This window comes from Chelonoidis abingdonii, chromosome 9 (assembly GCF_003597395.2).
Source record: "Chelonoidis abingdonii isolate Lonesome George chromosome 9, CheloAbing_2.0, whole genome shotgun sequence".
Classification (NCBI taxonomy): Eukaryota; Metazoa; Chordata; order Testudines; family Testudinidae; genus Chelonoidis; species Chelonoidis abingdonii.
This window is the reverse complement of record NC_133777.1, coordinates 84,600,129-84,623,812: the sequence shown is the minus strand read 5'-3', so window position 1 is coordinate 84,623,812 and position 23,684 is coordinate 84,600,129. Positions and strand designations below refer to the sequence as shown.

General features: G+C 39.7%; 1 protein-coding gene across 6 annotated transcripts in view; it reads left to right on the top strand.

Annotated features, from left to right (window-relative positions):
* Positions 1 to 23,684, top strand: part of CTDSPL2 (CTD small phosphatase like 2) — a 75,406-nt gene that overhangs the window by 4,380 nt on the left and 47,342 nt on the right. The window contains exons 2-4 of one of the 6 annotated variants that reach the window (XM_032764327.2): positions 2,200 to 2,288; positions 19,749 to 19,842; positions 23,440 to 23,582. The exons of 1 other annotated variant lie outside the window; for it this stretch is intronic. The gene's annotated coding sequence lies outside the window, so the exon portion shown is untranslated. Of the gene's footprint in view, positions 1 to 2,199; positions 2,289 to 19,748; positions 19,843 to 23,396; positions 23,583 to 23,684 lie in introns of those variants that run through there. 4 more of the 6 variants (XM_075069758.1, XM_075069757.1, XM_075069759.1 and 1 more) reach the window with 4 other exon arrangements.

The following is a 23,684-nucleotide window of genomic DNA, read 5'->3' as shown; positions in this document are numbered from 1 at the left end:
CGTGGGAATCTCATGCCCCATCCAACCCCCCCTGCTCTCTGACTGCCCCCTCCAGAGACTCCCGCCCCTAACCACCCCCCTGGGATCCCACCCACCCTGCTGCCTGTCCCTTGACTGCCTGCCCCGGCCCCGGCCCCCTTACCATGAAACTCCCCGCTCATCCGGAGCCCTGCCTCCACGCCCACGTGTGTGCATCCCAGCCTCGCCCCTCAGAGCGCTGCGCGCGCGGCAGCAGGGCTCTGGATAAGCAAGAAGCCTCTCTCTCCCCACGGACGCAAACGCTGTCCCCGTGGGATTGCCCAGCCCCGGCCCCCAGAGCGCTGCGCGCGCGGCGACAGGGCTCCAGGGGAAGGCGGAGGAGGGGCCGGCGGCTTGCTGCGCTCGGCCGGACGCTCCAGCCAGGGAGCTCAGACCCTGCAGCTTGCTGCGTCGCCAGGGTTTTTAATGGCACGCGGAGTCCCAGCAGGCAGTCACGTGCCATTAAAAAACAGCTTGCATGCCATCTTTGGGATGCGTGCCATAGGTTGCTGACCCCTGGTCTGATGGGTATATTATAATATTTTCTCAGATGTTATTTGTCCCAGGAAGTGTTATGATTTTGGTGAAGCTATTTATTTTACTTAGTTTTGGTTTTGCACCATGTGTCTTGCCCATTTGTAGACTTTAAAGATATCATGGCACTTTTTGTAAGAATTAGGGGTGTATGCCCCAGGGTTCTGGACAAATTGAAATACAGGTAATAATTACATTTTGCCTCTCTAAGTTCTGTTATTCCTGGCAGGATATTTACACTGCATAAAACATTCTTCACTTTCTTTGCTGAAGTATTGTGTGGCATTCTGGTCAAGACTTGATTGTCTTCCCACTGACTTCTGGGGTTCAGAATAAAGTTCCTAATCATTACCATGTACGGTCTCAAATATTACTGCATTTCAGGGATTTGTCTTTAGATATCCCTTTCCTACCCCACACAGGTTTTCAAAGTTGTAATGTTTGTAAAGTTATTGGAGATCTCTTGTTTAAGGGTATTATAGAAGTTGAGGATATTATTTTGTAAATGTCCATGCATTTCAGTAAGGTAAAGGTAACTTTACTTCAATAGGGTGTAAATTTCAAGCTGGAGGGAAAGATGGCACTAACAAGTTACTGTGAAAAAAGTCTTAGTTTGTTCACCACAAAAATGACATAATGACAAAGCTTATTTTCGGCCTAGCCAATCTGAGTGGTGTTCTTTGTTTACTTATTAATTACATTATACTCTTCAGCTATTTGGCACCCATAATTTTACTGTTTGTCAAGTGCAGTCTTTCATGATTCATGTAAGTGCTTATTTCTTTTCTTGACACAAGTTAGTGAAATTAAGGTTGTATCACTAATAAAACCAAGGAAATACAAAATTAAGACTGAAATTGAGACTGAGGCCTGTCCTATTGTAACTGGTAGGTAATGAAGCATGATTTATTTATATATAAAAAAATCACAGTTAGGAGACTTTGCAGTAGGACTGTAACAGGCACAGCTTACACATGGGGTGACAGCAAAAATGTAACCATTGGCTCATGTTTGACTCAAAATTTCAGTGTTAATTTTGAATAGTAACTATTTTTAATCAATTTTTTAAGAGGGGGAGAAGAGAATCTCAAAATAAATAGGTTTGAGTTGAAATGTATGTTAACTTCATTTACATTTTAGTTTTTAGAGTAATTGAATATATATTTATTAACAATGTATTTATGAGCAGATGGTAATGGTTTCTTTGGATTGTTTACGACATTCACAGACAAATTGTCTGCTGTGCCTGTATACATAGACTGTTTAAAACAGGTTTCTGGTTTCTCCTGTTTTACCATCCTTGAGAGCCCCATGTAGCAGTGACCCTTCATCTAGCTGAAGACCTCTGGACATGACATCCTCTGGAGCCAAACTAAAGCTACTCTGAGGAATTGCCTGGAGAGGTTTAAGTATAAGATAATGATTTCTTCCCCACAGAGGCACAGGTATTCTGAACCTAAAGAACTTTTAGCTCTTGACTCCATGTTGAGTGAAGGACCAAATTCTGTCCAGAAGCTATATATCCTTTGCAGGGGAGTGCTTTTTACAGTTTCTAGACTATTGAACAGTTCTTTCAAACACAGATTTAAGAGACTTCTGTTTCTTGTTGTTTGGATGGATTTTTTTGGCTATTTCTCTAACTTCCAGTCTGTTCATCCTTGGAACTCCTGGTCCCTATCCACCTTGCTGCCAACTGGTGTGCTTACTATTTCAGCCTGGCCTCCCCTGACCAGCCAGTGAGTATCTCACACCATTTATGGACTGCACTGATGTCAGAATAGGACTTTAATTCGGGCTTTATGACAGGCTGCCAAGTTTTCTTCCCCCTTGATTCTACTACCATTCCTTACTTTGTCTTAGGAGCATTCCTGTTGACAAAGTGCTGTTGTGATGTATGAACCGCTCAGACACTGACGCTCCCAGCTTTTACTGTCCCAGGAACAGAAGGACTAAGGGCTTGGCTACACTGGCACTTTACAGTGCTGCAACTTTTGCGCTCAGGGGTGTGAAAAAACACCCCCCTGAGCGCTGCAAGATGCAGCGCTGTAAAGTGTCAGTGTAATCAGGGCGGCAGCGCTGGGAGCACGGCTCCCAGCGCTGCACTCTACACCCATAAGGGATATGGTTTACAAGCAGCGCTGGGAGAGCTCTCTCCCAGTGCTGCGGCTCTGACTACACTCACACTTCAAAGCGCTGCCGCGGCAACGCTTTGAAATTTCTAATGTAGCCATACCCTAAGCCTGAATCAAATTCTGTTCCTTCATGTAGTAGCACTTTGCATTACCAGTCATTAGAAGGAGCTTTTCTTTACTATTCCACATTCTCCTAATCAAATTTGAAGTTAGTTATAATTAAAGATGGAATTTTTAGGTGGGAGAATCCTTCTCTGATTCAGCAGTGGAATGGTAAATTCTCACTAGAAGCTTGATCAGTAAAATAGAATTCTGGTTCACATTGCCTTTGGCATTCAAAATGTCAAGCCCTGTAAAGTATTCTTAATATTGTAGGTTATTATATGCTAAAAATGTAATGCCTGTTGCTGAGTAATGTTGTATTGATTTGTATTGTATTTTTAGTTTTGCTTTTCATAGATCAAGGTATTTGTAAGCAAATCAGTTGATGTATGGTTGTGTTACACTGTATATATTGCCACTACTTTAAAATACAAAGTGGATTTAAGAGTATCAGTCTTACATTTCCAGGTGGAAGATCTCTTAATTTTTCAACAGTAGTTGAAAAGAAGATCCATATACTTCATGGATCCCCTGCTGTGATCACTTAAAAAAATGGGATTGGTGGATGTTCAGTTGTCGTCATATTTCATTTTATGTTAAGTGGTTTCCATAAAGTCAGTTTCAGGGATTAGTTCAACCTAGGCTCTCTTAGGGTTTGCCTACACAGGGACATTCAGAAAAGATAAATCCAGATTAATTGAAGGTATGAATTTAAAGTGAATTAGTTAAACCACATAAACCCCTGTGTGGATGCTCTTATTCAGAATTAAAGTGACCTGAATTTGGTTTAGGAAATTAATTAAAATAAACTGAAGACAGACCTCTTTAATTCTGAAAAACTGCACCTTCACAGGAGCTTGTGATTTAACTAACCCACTTTAAATTCAAACGTTCAGTTAATTCAGTTTAGCTTTATTGAGTGTCCCTGTGTAAACAAGTCCTTAGTCATGTGTAAAATATTATAAATGGCTTTGGTTTTACCTGGTTGTCTCTGGAAGGAGATTTGGGGAGATAGGATGGCCCAGTGAAACTCCATTGAGTGTCAGGAGACTGGTGTATTCCCAGCTCTGTGAATGACCAGCTGTGTGACCCTGAACAAGTCACTACCTCTGTGCCCTGATTTTTAAAATGGATTTATCATAGTTTGTAAAGCACTAAGATCTATGGAGAAACCTCTGTGATGCAGAAGTATAGCTGATGCTGAAGAATATTCTCACTACCAGCTGCTGCATGTGATTCCTTTTATTGTAGGGGAAAATTTAATGAGTAGCTCCTGACAGAGCTGTTTTTTTGAGAACCTAGCCCCGATCAATCAGGCTTGCTAAAACTAACAATACAATGCTCACCCCGACCCCCAATGTTGTGGCAGATCTAAGCAGGATCCACTGTCTAAGGGCATGTCTACATGTGAAATTCCACTAAGTGTAGACACTTATGAGAGCAATGGGAGAGGTTCTCCAATTGACTTAGTTAATCCACTTCCCTGAGAGGCAGTAGCTAGGTCAATGGAAGAAATAGTCCATTAACCTAGGGCAGTCTATACCTGGGGTTAGGTCAATTTAACTATGTCACTCAGGGTGTGACTTTCACACTCCTGAGCCACCTACATAGGTTGCTCTAATGTAGGAGTGTAGACCTGGCCTAAGTTTTGTGTAGACAGACAGTGTTGGTCAACTATGGAAAAAGTAGGACTGCCATAGAAAATTTCTTCCAGAGCTCACATTCAGACTTCCTATTACAAGTTGGAGAAATCAAGCAAAAGATACAAAGAAAGCATAAAAATTAACTCTTCGTGAAACTTCACACTGCTCTTCCACCTGCTTTTAGGTAAACAGGAATTTATGCCTTATTTTAAGCCCACTTTACTGTGCGTACTAACTATGGAGTTGTTACCAGGCATCTCCATAATCATGTGGAACATAGGTGAGGAAATATTGGTACAAGCCTAAGGGTTTTGTTTCTTTTTTTGTTTCAGTTTTGAATTTGCAATACTTGTTTTGCCTTCATGTAGTTTAATCAGGTATAAAATTTAGTGAGATGCCTCTCCCATGATTAAAGGAGCCTTCACCTCATTTAAAAAAATGAACAAAAACCCACCACCACTACAGTTTTCAGGTCAACAGTGAGTTTAACTGTGCAGAATCTGATGCTCCCAGATGCATGCTGCTGTTAACCATCTCATCCCAAAAACTGGTGTTTAAAATTAATTTAAAAAAGAATGATAGGAATTTCTAAATAAATTTAGGATTGCCTTTACTTCATAGGTAGGCTCCAAAATTTATTGCTTTTCTGTGGTGAGTGTGAAGTTGTCAAGTGATCAAGCTGGTGATCTACAACACATTTGGACTTAGTGGAATATGCAAGTAGAGGAAGGCAGGCAAGTACACAAGGCCAAAATTAGGCCTAAAAGACTAGACTTTAAAGGTGTAATATTATGTAGTTACCTATGTCAGATTAGGGCTAAGCAGTTGTTCCTAGTGTGAGCTATGCTAACCAAGTTAAAGCTTTGACAACTATTTGCTAAAATTCAGTTGCTTAGACTTAAACTGAGTTCATAAAGCATTAGCTAGATTGAGGTAGGTTACTCAGTCTAATATCACATTTATAAATTCTTGTCTACAATAGAATTATGATAGCTGCAGGTGCTGAATATTTCTTAAAATCTATCCTAAATTTGTTTAATGACAAATTAATCTGTGTAGTAGAGTCTTACCTCACCTATTGTTCAAACATTGAAGGCAGCAGAAGTGATCTCCTTCCATAATCTGCTACTGCTAGTGGTTTTGAAGTATTCTTTTCTTGATAATCTGATTTACTAATGTGAAGCACAGTTAAAACTAGCATATCCTAGCCTCCTTCTCTTGGTTTAGTAATCTGTTTTGCCCCTTCATTCCATCTGAAGGGTTTTGCTCCAGCTTTCCTGCTGGTTGGTAGGGAGAGCTTCTTCCCCAGCTCCCCTCTGGATTCCTTCCAGTTCTCTCTCCTCTTTACCCTTATATCTCAGTGCACTAGATGACAGCTCTGCTCAACTTTTCTAGCCCTTGGTCTCCTCACCACTGAGAGGGCAGGAGGCTTTTTATAGGAAGGACTGCCCTTGGGCTATAGTGAGGTGCCTGGTCACCTGACCTAACCACTGGCTCAAGCCCAAATCCATCACCTGGGGGGCTGGGCCCATCTCCTTTAAAGGACCAGCCCAAACTGTGGTATTCTGGCTGTTTGGAGCAATGCACACATGCTGTTGTGCGTGTATGTATAGGCACACACTTTATTTATATATTTTGGAAATGAGAGCTTCTATCAGAATAATTAAAAAAGCATAGTTGTGAAAGACTTACATTGCTTCTGTGAGGAAAAGGATTAGGACTGCCTGAGGACATGTCAGTTTTCTGGAAACAGCAGACAGGAAGTTACAGTAGATAATATATAGATAACAGAAATAGCTATTAAAAAGTTAAATGTATTTACAGACCTTGTCTAGAGTAGATTTAAAGATGTGACATTAGATGGAATTACCTAACTCAGTCTAGTTAACACCTTTTAAAACTCTAATCAAAACGAGGCAATTAGACTTTTAAAAACTGATTTAGTTTAAACATGATTGAAAAACACCCTGTTTGCCTGTCAAGACAGGGCCCATGATTTTTAAAGGAAGGGAGCCAGGAAGTTATTTGAACCTTGACATTTTTAGTGGACATTCTTAAAAGATCAGTAAATTTGGAAGAAACTTCTGGGAATTTTAAAGTGGCAAATATGATTCCGTTGTTTTAAACAAGTGTCAAAAAGTTACTTGAGTTTAGGGGTATTCTGCTAACCAAACTGTTGGAGTTATGGGGAGGTATTTCTACTTGATAGGGAAATTCAGTTGATGTACTGTACTTAGGTTTTAAAAAAACATACCATAATGTTCAACTTCAAAGATTAATAACCAATATAAATGTGTCCTGGACCAGTGCATGAAGTAGGGTTTCAAACTGTAAAGTGGCTTGAGATCAGGAAATGGAGGTCTGTCATAGATGGTTCCCTACTTTTAGAAGTTAAAAAGCTATTCCAAATGGAGTGCTCTTGCAGCCTCTCTCTCCATATATTTTTCTTCTTCTTTTTGTTTCAGGTGGCAGCAACATTAGAGATGGAGTTGTGACAAAGTGTGCTCCTGCATATGCACACTTTTCCAGTGGTAGGGGCAATTTGAAACTGGCCTCAACTACACACACATTTTATACGGGCATAACTATTTCAATTAGGGTTGTGATTATTTTTTACCAAAATAATTATACTGTACAACCCCTAGTAAGGACACAGTTAGACTGATATAGATTATTCATCTTGCTGTATAGATAGCTATAGCAGTATAGTCGCTTTTATACTGGTATAATATAACAGCATCTATGCTGTAGTCAGTTGTGCAGTTTTAACTATACCAGTGTAGTTAAATTGGTACAGTGGTTCTCAAACTGTGGGTTGGGATCCCAAAGTTGGTTTTAATGGAGTCACCAGGGCTGGCCTTAGACTTGCTCAGACCGAGGGCTGAAGCTAAAGCCTGAGCCCCACTGCCTGGGACTGAAGCCTAAGCCTGAAAGCTTCAGCCCTGAGTGGCAGGGCTCAGGTTACCGGGGATGAAGCCCTCAGATTTGGTTTCGGTCTCCCACCCCCCATCCACTGCTGCTGGGGCAGCAGGGCTTAGGCTTAGGTTCAGGCTTTGGTCCCCCTTCTTGGGATCGTGTAGTAATTTTTGTTGGCAGAGGGGTTCGCGGTGCAATGAAATTTGAGAACCGCTGAAGTAGTACAACTTTTGTATGCAGAAAAGGTGTGTGGATAGTGTAAAACCAGTTGGCCTCATGCTTCTGTGGCTGCTTTCAATCAGGAAAGCACTATTCCACATGATGATTTGATCATTCTGTGAAATTCCCACACTAAAAATGAAATAATAATAGTTGGGAGGTTGTAGGAAAAGATTTTGATGATTCTGCACCCAATGTCATGTTTCCTTAACACAAAGCAGAACAACTGAAATGGTATTTTTCCTATTTTCAGAATCAGAGTGCAAATTAAAAACTACAGTGTCTGTCTGGGACACTCCATCTGAATTAGTGACATCTTAATTTGATATTCAAAATGCGCATGAGGTCTCAATCAAAGCTCTGCATAATTGATTAATGCATTTTTCAATCTGTTTTCGTCAATCTCTGACTTTTAAAAACTTGTTTTTTGGAGTGTTCTACCATTGTTGTCTCTGATGCCATCAGCTACTCTGCCTACTTGTTATCAATTATAAGTATTTGAAAATAAGGGTGTTGTTTTTTTATAAATAATTGAGATTTCTGAGCTTGCTGTTGGTGGGTAACTGTCTTGCTAAAGAGGGTCCACATTTGTGACACTTACACCACAAGAGAGCCTTATGGCCAGGAACAGAGGTTGGAGAAAGCGTTAAAACATGGTACAATTAAAATGGCTTCTTGACATGTTTTTGTCAGTAACTCTGAATTGTGACAAATTGTGTTAAATGTTTAAAACAAACTGTACCTAGGCTAGAATGCACTTTTTAAAAAAATCATCCTTCTTATCTTGTCCACATTAGCCAACTAAAATGTTAGAAGTCAGTTGTGTTGGACTTTATTCAAGCATTATTTCCAACTTTGGTTCCAAGCCCACTGTATACAGGACCTAAGAAGCTAAAAACTAATGTTTAACATTCTTCAAAACTGATTTAACACTTATGGACTTGTGTACATGGGCTTGTCCTACATGCAGGGCTTGTCTACGCTGCCCTGCAGTTCAGACTATGGGTGTGTGAACAGCAGTGTGCACCAAAGTACTGCTTGGTAACTCCCCTGTCTGGACATTGCGTGCACAAACTAAAAGGTTCCTAGTTCACATTAAAACATTAAATACGTTTATGTGTTTTGTTATTCACACCTGCAGTGGTCTGAACTGCAGGGCAATTCAGGCATAGCCTCAGTAAAATTAATCTGAATTAACTTTCAAAGTGGTAGTTAGACCACACTAAATCCCTGTGTGTATACTCTTATTCAGAATTAATTCAATTGAATTAAACTAAACTGAATTAAGGCCACTTTAATTCTGGATAAGAGTATCTACACAGAGGTTTAAAGCAGTTCATCTACTTTAAATTTAAATTCACACCTTTAATATCATTTGGATTCATTTTCCTGAGTGGCCCTGTATAGAAAATACCTAATGCTTTTTTTTTTCTTCAGTCATGATGCATAGTGAAGAAGAGCCTGAAAGAGGTGTTTGGGTGAAAGGAGGTGTTCCTTTTATTTACATGAGAAATATTAGGAATTTCAAGAATGATCTTGCCTAGTTTTGCTGGGGAGCTTTTTAAGAATTCCCAAAGATGTTTTTTGTGAGTTCTCATGCCTTAATTGAAGAGGCAGAGGTGATGACTACCTTTTGTTCCAAGTATTTGTTAGGTAGTGAAGTTAATAGTTAATGAAAATGAACAAAAAAATCTGGCATATTGAACAGTCTGACTATCCTTTCCTATTTTATATGCTCACTTCTTGTTCTCTTGTTTCTTATAATGTCACAATATCTCTAGCTTTCTAATTGCCATAAAGTCTCCTATGTTAGAGAAGACCTGAATTTCTAATATAAAACCCAGAAAGCCTCCCTAGTTCATCCTTCCCCCCCCAGAAACTCCCCACCAAACCCACAAGTCTAACAGCAAGGTCTCCTTTAAATGTCATAAACAATAAAGAATCCAAATCCATTTTTGATCCTTGCAGGTCACTTTTACCTCTACAATTTTGTACTGCCATATGAATATATATGCATCAGTATATTGTATGCAACTGTGTATAAGGATGAAAAATAATGAATTGGATGAAACTTGAAAATATGAGATGATAAAGGTTATTTTTTGTTATGGGTGAAGGGAAAGGAAGATAAGGATTATTCACTACCTTATTAGAATCCAGAGGATTCCCTCAAACAGTTTGTATCTCTTACTTTTATATAAATCACTCCATCACTGCAATCATCCTTATAGTCAAGGAGGACTAGACTAGAATCCCTTTGGAGCCCGGCATCATTATTCTTTAAACAGCTGCTTACTCCAGGGGGAATTGTGCATCACTGCGGATGCCTAGAATTCATGTTCCCTGCAGATTTCTTTGCTTTGCTGCAGAAAAATGACTTCTGATAGGGGAGCAAAAGGAAGCTGCAAGAGCTGTCATGCACCCCTTCCTGACAGCACAGGCAGGTTGGTTCGGGTGCCCGGAGCAGCCAATAGATATGTAAATCATCACGGGGGGTGTATGAAGGGGTGGGCAGTCGTGCATGAGAGAGAGAGAGACACTCTGTCCTTCTTGCTCACTGTTGCGGCACGCTCAGCATGGAGGGGCAGGCCTTCGGGGTGTGTCTGAGGAGGTAGGCGTGGCACAGGCTGTCCCCTCAGGCAGAGCAGAATGTCGCAACCTGCCTGCTTAGTGAATTGTTCCCATTGTCTTTGTGAATTCTCCCAGGAGTATAAAACAGGTGTAAAAGTTGTAAAGCTCCTTTACATGGCCAGAGTGGTATAAAGGACAGTATGGCTTTATAAATGCTGATAGTGCTTTAGTGATTAGAACTGGTCTACATTTTTGAACTGAAAAAAATTCTCATCGGAATGTACTCTATGAACTGTTTGCTACTGATCTTTCTGGAGATGGTCAGTAGCCAATATAAATGGTGAGTTTGATTCCCCAGCCCTCACTTGTTCTTCAGTTGCCTATGATGTAACACTGTGCATATGAATGCATATATTTGTTGACTACTAACTAGAAATAAAAGGTCAAACCTAGCTACGTTACTATTAGGCAAGGGGATTGGGGGATTTCCTTCAGTGCTCCCCCCTCCCATTCTTCATCCATTATATTGTAGTTTAAATAAATTACCTAATTAATAATTGTAACCAGCGTGATTATATTGTGTTATTTTGACAAAATATGCAGAATATTAAAATGTATGCAGAATTTTTAATTTTTTGGTGCAGAATTCCCCCAGTAGTAACAGCTGGAGTGGTTGCTGATGAGAGAAGCACGGCATTCCATCTTTTCCCCCTCCTGGGGTGGGGCCTATCTCCACAGCAGTGAAAGATTTGAAAAATCCAAGAACCACATAAATTCACAAGTACTGTTTGCATCTTTTAGGGCTTGAATACACTGGCAACGTTAATGCACTGCTGTTGCAGCGCTTTAATGTGGCTTGTGTAGTTGCAGCATAGGGCTGAGAGAGAGCTCTCCCAGTACTCTAAAAAAAAACAAAACCAAACCCATTTCCACGAGGGGCATAGGTACCACAACTGGGAGCCAGGTTCCTAGTGCTGATGTATTGTCTGTACTGGCATGTTACAGTGCTGAAACCTGTAGCCCTTGGGGAGTGGGGTGTTTCCACACCAGAGTGAGAAAGTTACAGTGCTTTAAAGTGCCAGTGTAGACAAGCCCTTAGTCTTGCAGGTCTATCCTAAAATGTTAACTAAAAAATTCCACAAGTTACACATCACACTAAAATACCAGTTTGTTTACATTTTTAGCTCTTGAGAATGTGTCTGTGTTGTATAGAATTAATAATAGTAACATTTAATAGTTCTCTAGCATTTCCTTTCTGAGGAACTTTTTAAACTTGGGCACAAGAAAGCAATAGCAACTTGTGATGTTTTTTGTTGTTTAAAGAGTAGTTGTACCCTGAAAAATGACAACATAAAAATGGCATCTTCTTCCTCAACAGATCTGGTTCCTCTATATTTTGAGTCACCTTGAGTTACTTTTGAGTTACCTTGAGTTACACCTTTGAGTTACTTTTATAGTGCAAAAATACATCACTACATTTTACACGTGTTAACATGGCAGATTCATCATTGGTAGAATAAACTGAGCCAATTAGATGGAATTAATTTAAGTGCAGCTTAGGCGGAATCTGAGAGTAGTGGGTTCATACTGATGTATCTGAAGATAGAGTTTAGTCTAGAGAATCGTTATTTTTTTCATTTTTTCTTAGTGCACTTGAGAAATCTTTGTGAGAATTCATTTAATCATTATTTAATATTTATACTTCTAGTAGCACCCAGACACATCTTACAGCTACAGTCTGTTCCCTCACATAGTCAATCAGTTTTGCCCTTTCTGAATGGTTTGTCACACAACCATGGGGAGGAAAAAACATTTAACAAAATAGGAAAATAAGTTTCCTAAATCACAAAAATTGACTGGGCAACTCATGCAGATACCTTATTTGAAACCGACTAGATTTGGAGTAATCCATGTGTCTTTAGTGTTTTACTGTCATGTCAAAATATATATTAAAATAAACAGTATAAGCAGCACAGAAAAGTTAATAGCTATTAGAACCTTAACTCTTGGAGAAAAAATACTTTTTGCAGTTTCTAACTGGGCATCCTTAATAATCCATTAACAGAATTTTTTGTGTGCACACATATATTAGCAAGTCACTTCGGATGTCCCTGTATGAAAGTGACAATATGCAGCCCTTCAGTGAGAAATAAAAAATAGACCAAATTTGATCAGAGGAAGAATAGATTTATATCCTCATAAATATGTGTTGGAAATGTATACAAATATTGCATGTATGATGTCATATTGATATTGAAAAAGACTGTCAAATTTTATCCATAAAATAAGAAAATTTGAATGTGGTAGTATCTTGGGGGTTTTTCACAGTGAGGTTGATTGACTTCATTTACTTTAGCAGAAAATTTGAGTACAGAAGAAACATTCTGAATAGTCCCAAATGGAGGAAGAAAATAATTAAAATTAGTTTAAAATATTTGTGGTGGTAATATTTTTTTTTGCAGCAAGGCAATAGAATAAAAATGAAGGTGCATGTGTGTGTGTTACTGATGTTTTATAACTTGTTATTTCAAGGATGTTAATGATGTGTATTTTCTCAATACTCTCACACTTAAAAATCCTTCTTACCTCAAAAGATTACGTAATTTATGTTTTTGTGTTTGCAGCTATAGAATAATTAGGGAACTATTTCATAGAATCATAGAATGTCAGGGTTGGAAGGAACCTCATGAGGTCATCTAGTCCAACCCACTGCTCAAAGCAGGACCAATCCCAACTAAAGCATCCCAGCCAGGGCTTTGTCAAGCCTGACCTTAAAAACCTCTAAGGAAGGAGATTCCACCACCTCCCTAGGGAACCCATTCCAGTGCTTCACCACCCTCCTAGTGAAAAAGTTTTTCCTAATATCCAACCTAGACCTCCACCACTGCAGCTTGAAACCATTACTTCTTGTTCTGTCATCTGGTACCACTGAGAACAGTCTAGATCCATCCTCTTTGGAACCCACTTTCAGGTAGTTGAAAGCAGCTATCAAATCCCTCCCTCATTCTTCTCTTTTGCAGACTAAACAATCCCAGTTCCCTCAGCCTCACCTAATAAATCATGTGCTCCAGCCCCCTAATCATTTTTGTTGCCCTCTGCTGGACTCTTTCCAATTTTTCCACATCGTTCTTGTAGTGTGGGGCCCAAAACTGGACACAGTACTCCAAATGAGACCTCACCAATGTCAAATTTAATTGTACTATTGGAGATAATCAAAGAAGAGTATGAAGTAGTAGTAACAGGAGTTTAGATACATTGCGCCCCTCTTTTCCTACAGACTGGATAAAATTTTCCTTTGTAAGGGTTTATATACCACCAATCCAGTTGTGCTATGGCAAAAGGCGTTTTTTTTTGCTCAGTTGTTTTTTTCAGGATTTTGGAGGAACCCAATTCTCTTTCTTTTTTTACCCAAACCTAAAGTTCAGGTGTTTCTGAAGGGAAACAATGAAATTGTTCTTTATTTACCCTAAAGGAGTCTCATTCTACAGGGAGAGGGTATGTTGCTGTTGGAGCCAAGGTCCTTCATATATTTTGTCATAAACTTTCTGAAAGATAGATAACACACATGACAAAGTCATATGTAATATGTGACTGTGTCTTTAATGCTGTGGGAAGATCGAGGTAAATGGAAGTAAAAAAAAAAATAAATTTTTTTTTCTGATGAAACTCAGGCAAACAGGGCTCTCTTATTTGCCCCAGTATAGCAATGTGTATGACCTTTCCACCACAAATATAGGAGGGGCTATTCCACAGTCGGCTCACCATAACACAGTTTATCTTCCCGACATCTTTAAATAAACATTGTGTTTTCCAAGTACAGCTGGCATATCTGAGCTTGCCTTTAAGACTTTCTCACACCTCTTCTTGAGGAAAGAGAGTTGTTTTTGATTCTAAGATGTCATTGACTTTAAGACTGTCACAGGAGATGATAAATCAGTGCTTTTTCTATATTTTATAGCTTGGACTGCTTTTTCTAATGCAGCTACTCTAGAGAGTTCAGATGCGATATACATATTCTACAGAAGAAATTCAGTAACATGTTGGTGGTACCCAACCATAAGTCCTTAGAATCTGCAGAACCTTATAATGCTGAGTTTTTGTTTTGCTTTGATATTGCTTTTGAAGTATGTCAAGGATAACATTATATATTACTGCACAGAGTGGAAGTTGATATTGGCTTATTTAAAAAAACAACCTATGAACAACCATAGCTGTTGACAAGAAGAACCTCTAGAATTTCCTGTATTTCTGAGCTTTTTTATTTAAACTTACTAACATGCATGAGGATATGAACAGTTCAAAAGTACTAACAGAATTATTATGTGAGGTCACAGGTTTCCATGACAGCCTGTGAGATATGTTCAGGAAGTGTTTAGCAACCTGTCTATATCAGGATTGTAACAAGACTTCCAAAAATAGGCCTCTATATGCCTAGCAGCATGGATTAAATGTTCGGAGTATCTAATGTGTCTAAAGCTGGTTCATTCCAGAAACACAACAGGAATAGTGCAGGTTTTAGTGGAATTTATAATCCACTCATTTAAAATAGAGCATTCTGATCATCTAATCCAGAACCTTTGACTTTCAGAAAGATCCGCCACTGTTCAGACATCCTACCGTTAGATTATTCTTCTGTCCTAAATCATACATTTTCATACACTGGCCATTGCTTTGCCTATGTAGTTTTGTTTTGTTTATGGTGCAGAAATTGGAGGTGCAAAGTTCTTCATTAATAACATATGGTCTCACAGCCTACATAAGACTGTAAATTATATGTTTTTTCTGCTACATGGGACTGTCAGCCAATTTTGAGATATGTTAACTATTTTAAGATAGATTCATCCTCAACTTGTTTCCATTGGGGAGCAGTCTAAGTCAAAATACAAAGACTTACTTTTTATCATTTTAGTGTGCATCATACTATCAAATACTATCAAACTACAGAAAATGCTGCAAGTAGTCAACACAAAAAGTATCTAACCTGGACTGAAAATTAACTGCTCCAAAATTAAATTTATGTGGTTTGATACCTTGCCAAAAGTTCAAATAACAACGAGGGGGGAGCAAATAGAAGAAGTTGAGCAATATGTCTGTTTGGGCCAAGAAATTAACATGTGCCACGATCAGGAAGGTGAACACTCGAGAAGAAAGAAAGCGGGTTGGTGTGTGTTCAATCCTATCAAGGATGTCCTCAAAGAAAAATCAACAAGGCAATACGCGCCAGCCTCTTCAACTCAACAGTACTGCCAGCAATGTTGTATGGCAGTGAAACATGGGCACTGATGAAGATAGAAGAGCAGCAACTGTCTGTCACGGAGAGGGCGATGGAAAGAAGAATTCTGGGAATTTCAGTTCGCGACGCAGTCCCCAATGAAGTGATCACACAGCAGAGTGGAGTGCAGGACATCGTTGTTGAGAACCGGCATAGTAAAATGTGATGGGCCGGGCGTATAGCGAGGGTTACTGACGATCGATGGACTGCAGCTGTTGCCGAGTGGTACTCCCGGGAACTGAAACAAACACTCGGATGACCTCCAAAGAGATGGGAAGATTTTATCATGAAAAGACATGGCTGCACATGGAGAAGGAAGGCCAGGAGAGAAGAATGGAAGATGTGTTGTGATGGGTGCAATCTGTACAAGGGCTGAAGGACTGATCGATCAAGGTGAGTGTGCATCATTTGTTACAGGGAGAAGACTTTTATATGGAAAAATAAGAACAGCATTTCATTTTTGGGCTATCTAGGCTGGGAGATCATGATCATTATTAATGAAGAAATTTGTAACTCCAACTTTTCACGATAATCAAAACAAAACGACATAAGTAGGCAAAGCAAGGGCCAGTGAATGCATGGAAGTGTATGATTTTTATATAAGAATAATCTAAATGTAGAATCTGTGAACAATTGCCAATTATAAACAAACCGTCTTCATTCCTAGTCAAAGATACAACCTGTCTAAAGAAGGCAGAAAGTTATTGTAACAAATGTGAAGTTGATCTATGATAGTTATGAATACTTCAGCAGTCCAAGGAGTAAGTCTTCAAGTTTTTAATTTCTAAAATTTGGGTTGCCTCACAGCAATGAAACTTGCTGATGTGATCTGACCTGGATGATTCATCTAAAAGGAATTGAAAGATAACTTTTACTCTAATTCAATTTCTGTATCTCTGAATCTGGCTTTTGTGTTACCGTTTGTCTGTCCCAAATTATTTAAAAGTAACATTGACAAAGTTTCTTATCGATGAGATCTGTTTAGCTGAGGTGATCGTTAATGGAATATTGAGCTTTTCACTTCTAGGGTTACTGATTCAAATCTAGACTAAGTTAATAGTAACAGAAAGTTATTGGAGCAGTTCACTGCTCTGTGTGAAGTGAGTTGATCACAGACAAGTGTCCACATCATAAATGGCAGTAATTGACATCTTTATGAATAGTCTCAGTAGAGAGATTATGGAGACTGAGTTACCTTCTTCTCTTTGAGAACATTGTTTGAGATGCATGGATGGGGAAATGTGGGAAAATGTCAGTCTACCACTCTAAGACCTGAGCACAGGTGAGTAAAGTATAAAGATTCCTTTCTTCTTCCATTCCAACCCTTTACCCTAAACAAAGGATGTTCCACTGCACCACAAAAAGTCATCACTGTCCAGGAAGAGCCTCTTCCAGACATCAGCCAAGCAGAATCTCCTTAGTCAGAGCAGGGACAAGAACGAGATTTTTTGAAATGCACTTGAGTCTACATATCTAATCTGCCTGGAGAATGCTTAGATCAGGGATGGGCAAACTTTTTGGCCTGAGGGCCACATGGGGGAATAGAAATTGTATGGTGGGCCATGAATGCTCACAAAATTGGGGTTTGGGTGCAGGAGGGGGTGACGGCTTTGGTTGGGGGTGCAGGCTCTGGGGTGGGGCTGGGGATAAGGAGTTTGGGGTGTAGGAGGGTGCTCTGGGCTGGAACTGAGGGGTTTGGAGGGCGGGAGGGGGATCATAGTAGGGGAATGGGGAGAGGCTTAGGGCTGCAGGCTCCGACTGGCACTTACCTCAAGTGGCTCCCGGAAGCAGTGGCATGTCCCTTCTCCAGCTCCTACATGGAGGCGCAGTGAGGCGGCTCTACACGCTGCCCCGTCTGCAGGCACCACCCCTGCAGCTCCCATTGGAGCACAGCAGGAGGTCATTGGAGCGCGTAGGAGCTGAAACAGGGCCATGCTGCAATTTCTGGGAGCCACGTGATGCGGCCCCAATCCTGTGCCCTGGCTGGAGTGCCGGAGCAGGCCCAAGCTGTGTAGTGTGGCCCCCAGCCTGCACCCTGGCCGGAGCGCCGGAGCGGCCTCCAGCCAGAGCGGGGCTAAGCCGCATGGTCGGCCCCTGACCCAGCACCCGGACTGGAGCACCAGGGCAAGGCCGAGCTGCGTGGTCCAGCCCCCAGCGCAGTGCCCCAGTTCACCAAGTGGTCTGGCCCCTATCCCAGCGGGAGTTTGTGGGCCAGCTTAGACACGACAATAGGAAAAAAACAAACAAATGAAAAACAACTCCAAACTTTTTCACATACATTGCTTAGTATTTATTTGCTCCTGCCATTCATTTAAACCACACACCAGCAATGACTTTAATGTCAGTTCCTGCAGTGCTGCTATTAATCTTCTACAGCATATACCATACTTATTCTTGGAATATATAGGCTCTTGAGTGATGGCAGTCCAACATTACTGGTCACTTCCATCTTATCAAACATCATTTACTGTTAGTCAGCATTATCATGTGTAGCATAGTTCTTGCTGTTTTATCATCTGTTTTGTCTTCCAACTTTCCAGTTTGGATGACATGTTCCTTAAGCAGTCTTTAGAGCTTTAAATTAATGGTATGTGCACACCTAAATCTGCTTTTAGTGATTTCGTAGAAAATTAGATCCTGCTCCAACATCAGTGATGAAAAAAATTAAGAAAAATTCATCCCTGACTGAAAATTGTGCAGAAATATGCTCTTTATTTAGAAATGCTAGTCATACAAAGGAAGCTGTTTCCAGTACACACACAGTATCTAAGCTGTAGAACAGAGATAATATTTAAAAGGTAGTGAAGCTTAACTCAGTATGTAAGAACTTGAGGGAATAGAGAGAAGCTCTTTAAACTTCCTGATTTTAACTGTTCCTTTATTACTTATTTTCCCCTCTGTTACATATTGCCGAATCAAGGTTGCAGTTATAATCAGGGTGGGTTTGTATGAATCAAGCCGATTTAAATCACCAAGTGGAAAACATTGATTTAAATAATTTTAATAAATTTTTCCATTTTTACTACAGTTATTTTTTAAATACAGATGAATTCCTATTGACTGATTAAACCATTAAAACATGTTGATTTACAGAACCTTTACACCAGATTTGGTACCTCTTTTTGCTACTTGGGATGGTAAACTATATATATACATTTATTTAGGCAATTATATAGATTAATATTTTCAGATTCTTATTAATTTTCCATTTTTAGTGTGTTGCAAATGCTGAAAGATGTATTGCTTATTTACTAGTTAATTAACTTCTTGCTCATGGTTTGTGTCAAGATGCATAAGGATGGTGCTTGGAATTAAACACACAACGGCAAATAAGATTTATTTTTATTAAACAAAACAAATGTTTTGTATACATAAACTTCTATAAAAGTATGTTTCACATTATAGTCAGTTAGTTAAACTGATTATTTCAGGTCAACCTGGGAAAATTTTCAGATATGCCTAAGTAAAAGTAACTGGAGCTTAAATTCCTGCTTGCCTGACTCTCTTGAAAATGAGACAGTTTCCTAAGTTACTTAGGCTGTCCTTCAAATTTTTAATATTAGTAGATCTCACCCCCTGCTTCCTTGTTTTTATTCATTTTAAACAGGTTTACAATTTTATTATGAATTAAATAACACAATAAAAAGATTTTTTTTATAATCATTGATTTTTATCCACTCTGGTTATCATCTCATTCTACCCATTCTTTTTCTTTAAAGAATGAATTTCAGAATATTATGAACTTATAGTTTGTCTCCAACCTTTCATCATATGCCTACTTTGTTATTGTTTGATTTTTAAGATTTCGATAAGGAAAGAAGGGAGGCAGGATATTTCTCAGAATTTTTATGTTACATAAATAAAATACGGAGACACCAATGACTTTAATCTTTTAGTGTTGGGCATATCCACGGTTAATGTATTTATTAGTCTTCAAGTTCTTTATCAGCTTTTCGTGATGTTATGTAAATAATGTTATTTTATAAGGTGGGAGTTCCAGATTGGCCAAGCTATCTGCTCTTGAAAGAGATTCTGTGCAAAGGAATTTGTTTGTTCTAATTATTTTTTTCTACTGAACCCCCAAATGCAGTACAAATATATAGGTTTTTATGCATCTTCTATTGAACAAACATTGTAAAGATACAAACAAGTCTTATCTTAGCAGAATGTGGTTAAGTGAAATTTTCAGTTACATAATATATTGGTCAGGCTCTTAATTGAATAGGATACTATGGTCACTATCTGAATAGTATGTGTGTGAGCAAGGAAATTCGTATGCATATTTAGGTTAAAGTATTTATACACAGTCTAGTAAGTCATTTTCTTTTGTGCATGTTTTAGAAAATCACACAAGAAGTAATACAAGTAAAAGCAGCACACTGCTGCCTGCATTGAGCATTAGGAAAGCAGACTTCTGTCATCACGAGGATTATAGGTAACTGTTGCTAAGTCCATTAGGGATATTTATAACTTGAGGCTTGATACCCAGGATGTGAAGTAAGCCAAAGAACTCTTTGGCATTAATGTACGGATGAGTTGAACAGTACCTTAACAGGATAAATATATATACACCATTCAGAAACATTAACTCAGTTCATATTTTGATTTCTTAACTCTTGTTCCGTTTTTGAAACGGGTTACATAACTTGTAGTTATAGTTCATTTTATGAGATTTCCTTTAACAAGTTCTGTGTTTATATAACTAATGTTTCTTGTAATTAAATATTCTTTCTGGTATCTGAATTTTGCAGGTATATGTATAAACATACACATTCACATTTGCCTGTTAATAGTAGAACTTTGCTTATTCAGACCCCTGAAATGTCAGTCTTATGCCCAAATAAATTTGTTAGTCTTTAAGGTGCCACCGGACTCCTCAGAGTCTCTCTCTGTTTCTCATCAGAATTTTATTAGAAGATTGCTGTAGAACTGTCATATTATTAAGGGTTGTTATTACACTAAATATACTGCAATAGTTTTGCTAGGACTTTATGAAGCATAAATAAAATGTGTTCATTTATTATAACAACTGTATTTAACTTTTGGGATATATTAAACCATGCCTTATTATATTGTTCATTCACTTAATACCTAATTGTAGTATTCAGTAGTTGATAGATGTCTCAGTCAAAAATAGCAAAAAGTCCTGTGGCACCGTATAGACTAACAGACGTATTGGAGCATGAGCTTTCGTGGGTGAATACCCACTTCATCGGATACATGTGAATTAGTCAAAAATTTGAATTAGTGAGGTTCTTTTGTGTTCTTGTGCTGTTTGTTTGTTTGTTTGTTTTTTGGACTGGATTAAAAAAAATCTACTTGAGTATAATTTTTTATAATATAATCAGGAAATAATGAATGTTTGAATGATCTGATGAAAACTGTTCCTGAAGTATAAGAGCTACAGTTCATGGAATATGTCATTGGAAGTTTCACTTTCTTTAGATTGATCAGTTTATGTACTTATGACCTCCCATCACCTTAGTGTGATTGTCTCATAAACACTGGTGAATTTATTTTTGTAACACCCCTGTGAGGAAGACTAATATTTATCTCCCTTTTCAAAAAGGAGAGCTGAGAAACAGAAAAATGGTGATGTACCGATGATCACAGAGGAAGTCTGTGACAGAATTGACCCCAGATCAATTCGGGGGCTGGGGGGGGGGGGGCCTGACCTGGCTTGGCCCCGGCTGGAACAGTCCAGCCCGGCCCCAGGCATGGCTGAGGCGCCCCTACCCTGGACTGAACCCAGCCCCGGCCCGGACCTGCTGGGAAAGGGGTGCCTATCCTGCATCCCCAACCCCAGAGCTGCCGCGGCACTGAGAGGCAACTCTCTCCCTCAGCCCAGGTGCTGCTGTTGGGGCAGAGAGCTGGGGGGAGTCCTCTCTCTCCACCATAGCTCCGGAGCACCCTCCTGCACCCCAAACCCCTCATCCCCAGCCCGCATCCCCAGCTGGAGCCCTCACACCCCTGCACCCCAATCCTCTGCCCCAGTCCTGAGTTCCCTCCCATACTCAAATCCCTCGGCCCTTCCCCAAGCACATGAATTTTGTTATGTGCACCAATATAGAGGTGATGTGTCACACATCACCTCCATATTGGTGCACATAAAAAAATCATTCCTCACATGAGTGGGAAAAATTAGAGGGAACACTGGCTGTGAGTGAATGGAATGTGCACAATGCAGACATAGCCTTTAGAAAATTTACTCTAACAAGTCTCTGCTGAGCATTTGCAAGCTGCACTTTTTCAGAGGCTTGTAACTTGGGCAAATTTTCATCAGGATGGCAAAAGATATATTCCTGAGAGCAGGGCAACCCATCTGCCAAATTTCAAGTCTCTACATGGAGGCACTGTAGCTTCTCATTGAAACAATTGTCAGATTATTTTTTGTAATGTGACAAAACAGCATATTTTCCCCTAACCTCATTTTTTGACACAGCAAAACCATTTTAGTTGAAACTTTTCCAAAAAATTCAGCCTGAGGAAGACGGGGGGCATGGAAGATTTCAGCCAAAACAGTTTAAGTTTGGCAAAGTTATAAACAACTGAAAACAGGGACATATAATGGAAAATGTTGGACAACATTGACTATAGGTGTCACTACTTCCATTGCCTATAACCAGCAACATGAGTTTAGTTTATGATGTGAGCCTTTAACGCCCCTTTTAACCCACAATGAGTAAATAAAAACAACATTATCATGAACTTACATATTTTTAATATTAAATTATATAATATAGATGTTAAAGTATCTTTGGCCCAAACTACCAGTAAATATTTGTCAATTTCTTCCATTTTATAGAATACATTTCCTTTAGATTTGTACATAAGCACCTACTAGGGTTCTAGGTGGCTGTCAGGACGGCCACCTCCAATGCACTCTCTAATGATTTCAGGGTAGCCCTGCAAGCAGCTCTTGCTTCGTTTTCCCTCTTCTGGTGTCACTGCTTTTCAGGGGCTGATCTCCTGTCCACATTTTCCCACCATATGTGATAAAGAGGGGTTCTACTTGGGTTGCCTTTCTGTGTTAGGTTGTGGCATGCCCAGTGTGCCTGCCTCAGTTTCCCCTTCAGTGGTTCCCAATAACTCCGTACAGCTTAATATATAAATTGGCCTTTGCAGGGTTAATTTATTACAGAAGTCCCACAACCATAGTCCAGAACCCCCAGCACAATCCAAAAGTACATCACTTTCAGCAGCTCCCAGCCATTCATCAGCAATCCAAGTACAACTCCAGCAACTTTCACAACAGTCTGCAGCTCTCTTGTACAGCTTGAGCATCCGTTGCCAAGCTCCACCTTTCAGGGACCACATTACCCAAGCTGAGATACAATTCCAGCTTTTGTCTGGAGACATCAGTGGGCTCAACTCTCCTTCATTCCCTGGCCTGCAACCCTCTTTGGCCCTTTGGCTTCAGCTCTCTGGCAGGCATCTCTATCTGCTGCTCTCAGCCTTCAACTCTCTGTAGCCCTTTCTGGCCAGGGCTCTCTAGCCTGGGGAAGTTTGTAGGTAATTCCCCCTCCTCCATTCTGCTGTCTTGCCTTCTGCTTTCACTAACCTGATTTGACTCCACTACTCAACTAGGCCATCTCACTAACCCTTCCTTCAGGGGCGTCCCCCTTCCTGAAGCTGTCAACCCAGCTCTGCTCTTCCTCTAAGCTCTCTCTGGACTCAGGGTTCTGAACACCCTTTTGGCTTTGGTCTGTCTTTTATTTATAACAACTCTTGAGGCATCCCCACCCTTCTCATTTTTTCAAATGACACACTTGGACTGAAACAGGAAAACTAGGCCTGATTTCACTCAAGGGGTGAACTACCCTGTTAAAGTGCTCCTACTATAGATTACACAAAAAATGAATTTAGCAGTCTCAGATCATGAAGAAGAAAAGATAAGACACAAATTATATTAGTAAATGCTGTTATTTTGAACCTGTAAAGGGTTTTAAATGTGAAAAAGTTTTAAATAATTTCATGTTCTTTTTCAAGTGATTGTCCCTATTATATTCCACTGTGGGTTATGCATGTGCAGCATCAGCCTGGAGCCAGAAATTTTGAAAGTAGTGATGGTTGGTCCACATGTGAACCTGGCTCATCTCGTGCCTCTGATGGAGGGGTAAAGGGAAAGGCAGACCGTTCACTTCTCCAGTTCCTTCTCGTCACCACATGGTCCAGGTCAGAATCCTTAGTGTCCACATCAACTTCACCTACAAACAATAAAGAACCTTATAAATAGTAAATAGTTATCAGTCTTAATTGTTTATAGTTTTAGCTGTT